The sequence below is a fragment of the Apium graveolens genome, chromosome 10 (assembly GCF_009905375.1).
Source record: "Apium graveolens cultivar Ventura chromosome 10, ASM990537v1, whole genome shotgun sequence".
Classification (NCBI taxonomy): domain Eukaryota; kingdom Viridiplantae; phylum Streptophyta; class Magnoliopsida; order Apiales; family Apiaceae; genus Apium; species Apium graveolens.
Window position 1 is genome coordinate 57,460,440 of NC_133656.1, and position 3,598 is coordinate 57,464,037.

Below are 3,598 nucleotides of genomic sequence, written 5' to 3' on the forward strand. Positions count from 1 at the left end.
ATCCCATGATGAGAACACTTCCTAAGCATCTCTTTATAGCGCTCCCAAGCTTCACACAAAGATTCACCTGATCGCTGCGTAAATTGAGTAAGAGCATTCCTGATTGCAGCTGTCTTTGCCATAGGGAAGAATTTAGTAAAGAATTTCTGAACAACATCCTCCCAAGTAGCAATAGAATTAGATGGAGAGAGTGTAACCAACTCTTAGCTTCATCCCTTAAAGAGAATGGGAAAAGTGTCAAATTCACAGCATCTTCAGAAATATTATTGAACTTGAAGGTGTCGCAGATCTCGATGAAATCCCTAATATGCATATTAGGATCTTCCATTGGAAAACCCCCAAACTGGACTAAATTTTGTACCATCTGAATTGTGTCAGGCTTGATTTCAAAGGTATTAGATGCGATCGCTGGTCTGACAATGCTAGATTGAATGTCATTGATCTTAGGTTGTGAAAAATCCATCAACGCTTTTGTTAGTGTTGCTGGTTCTCCCATTGTAATGATCGCTTCTTCTTCAACTTTCTCAACTTTTTCAAAAACTTCTTCTTCCACTTCTTCAATTTCGTCCAGTGTTTCCTTACGAGATTGAGAACGTGTTCGCATACACGCTCTCTACAGTACCCTATAAGTAAAATAATCTGAGTCAGTGAACTTTAATGACCACTTGTAAGAACCCAAATTTTTGACATCGGTAAAGACCTTTATGAATAGTAACCTTGCATTTTAAAAAAAAACTTTTGTGACCACATCATATACGAGTTTTTAATTTAAGATTCCGAGTTAATATTGTGATTATACATACCAAATGAGTGCATGTAAACGCTATTAGTTTTCGAAGAAAACGAACTTTGAAAGACGATCGTATCTATGAACCATCAAGGATTATGAGAATCATAATATAATTACAAACTTAAAATCCTACAAATTCAAGTCCAAGAATGATACTTCAAAATATAAAAGAACGTATAAAGAAAAGGATTTACACCGCGAATCGTTTACGAGAAATTATTATGAAAACAAATAAGCGACTGAGCAAACGCGTAAACGAATAAATAAACGTATCAAACCAAGCTAATTAGACTAACTACTATGGTAAGAAACTAACCATGGTTAAATTATCAAATAGTAACCTAAACTAGGAAGCATGATGACCTAAAGGCTAGAATAGTAAACCTAGAATCTAAACTAGATAGGTTAGCTTGTAAACCTAGTAAGCTAGCTAAGATATGCAAAGATTTGCTAGTACTAGGTTATATACTAGAATATATACAAATCATATCTTCAAAAATATTCCAAGAGAAGCATTCAAGAAGCAACAAACTCTCTCTCTCTCCAAAAACCCAATGCTGATTTCCAAGAACACCATGGGAAGAAAAATTCATATCTCATGTTCTACTCACTCAAAAATCACCAAATTTAAACCGAAGCTTCCTCATTTCATGTACAAGGTAATTTCAAAATTTCATAGACATTGGATTAGTATAGAATATTCAAATCTTTGCTCAAAATTGGTGGTGAATAGTAACTCCAAAAATCTCTTTTTGCTTTCTTGATTTTCATGGCATGATTTAGGATCCTTAAGCATAATCAATCCCTCTAAGGTTCAAAAATAAATAAGAGGACCTCCCAAGATACCAAGAAAGGTATAAACCTTCATACAAACTTTGTTTAAGTTTTAAGTTTCAAGAAAAGTAAGGATCTTGGATATAAGTATGGTTTTGATGATTGATTTGATATTATCTTGATGTTTAATTAATTAGTTTTAAGGTTGATGATTGTTGCCTCAAGAAAATGATTTTCTTGAGAGGAGTTAGTGTTAAGATTATTAATTGATAATTGTTGATGGTGGTATAATGATTTAAGACATAAACGAAACTCGGATCGTAATCGTAACCTCGTTAAAATGAACAAAACTCAACTTAAGATTCTACAGAGGTTCCCGAATATATAAACTATAGTTGCTTAAAAAGAGAGACTTTATTATGATAGAAAATGTTATGAGGATCATTTAGGCGCTTGAATCTCTTGATTTTAATTTACGGATCAAAAGTTATGATCGGTTTAGTAAAAGTGATTTACGCGACAAAACTGCTATAAATTATGAACTTTGTAAATATAAATGATCGACTTAAAAATATTTAAAAATCATGAACTTTTTACAGAGAGTAATAAATAGAGTTTATTAACTTCCATAAAAATTGAAAGTAAAAATATTGATATTTCAATTTTATAAAAATATCGGAGCCGAGGTCGCGTGGAGTACGAACATAAAAAACAACCCTTTATTAGAAACTGCTACTTCGGGATTTTCACCCCTATTACCAGAAAACCATTTTCAAATGATGTGTTCTAAATTTTGTCTAAATCGCACACGCAAAAACTGTTAGTGTTTGTGCCCTAGAGACAACACTATGATGTTTTAGTTAAAGATATTTGGATTATTAATGTTTATGTTCTATCGATTATTCCTTTTATAATTTGTTAATTCTTAATTTACTGCGATATAAATGTTAGATTAATAAATGTCCTTGGAATATGATATGCAATTCTATATCTCTAAGTACGTGACTTAGAAATGAGATTATGTGAATAGTATCAATATTCCTAAAGGTCCCTAGTCGAGTATTATTATTAAGGGACAATAATAATGCATTAAGACTAGTGTGTTTGTTGACTGATGATCACATCTCATTGATCATAGGTATAGTGATACTAAAGTCAAAGACACAGGCAGATGTATATGTACATGGTGCTGGACAGACCTGATGTGAGATTCTACATGTCTGTTGTGTCATAAGTAATTCTCACAGTGATAATGATGTAATGGTCCTTAGACCTGAAGTCATTATATTTCTATACGAGAATTAATATACATTAATTCCATTAAAAGTTATCCTTGACCTAGTAGTGATAAAAGTGGACATTGGGTATATTATGAATCGTATTAGAAATATGAATGATCTAGAAGGGATTTAACCCTCCTATTTTAGGAGTGACATTATTGGTCTCTTGTGTGAGCTAGACTACGAAATGCGTGGTCACGCTCAAATGTTGATTTGAAATGATAGTCTACTCATTGATCAAGGAAACCTGGATTAAACATTGATGAGGATGACACATTAAATGCCTCTAGTTTAATCTATAATATGTGGTTAAAGGGATTATAGTACATTGTACATTATTCATGAAAGGTTTAATCGATCACCAATTCAATTATTATTACTTGGGTAACAATGATGTATTACTAGATGCCGCTCATGTTTATGATTTTAAATTAGATTTAAAATTCGTTGACAATGTAATAATAACCTATAGGGTCACACACAAAGAATGCTTGAAGGATTATTTAATTTAAATTGGATTTAAATTAAATTAAAGTAATTTGAATTATTTATAATATTAATTAAGTTTGACTTAATTTATTAGATAAATAATGATATTCAAATTTACTAATATTAATTATGAAATTTATTTGTTAAATAATTAAGTGAGACTTAATTATAATACAAATAGGAAATTTGAATTAATAATAACTCCTAATTAGTTAAGAGTTATAATTCATTTTTCTACTCTCTATATAATATCTCTTATGTGGCT

General features: G+C 31.0%; 1 non-coding gene across 1 annotated transcript; it reads left to right on the forward strand.

The window, feature by feature from the left end:
- Positions 1 to 107, forward strand: LOC141694840 (small nucleolar RNA R71). Its single transcript, XR_012564122.1, has one exon. It is a non-coding gene; the product is annotated as a small nucleolar RNA R71 (small nucleolar RNA).
- Positions 108 to 3,598: the final 3,491 nt, after the last annotated feature.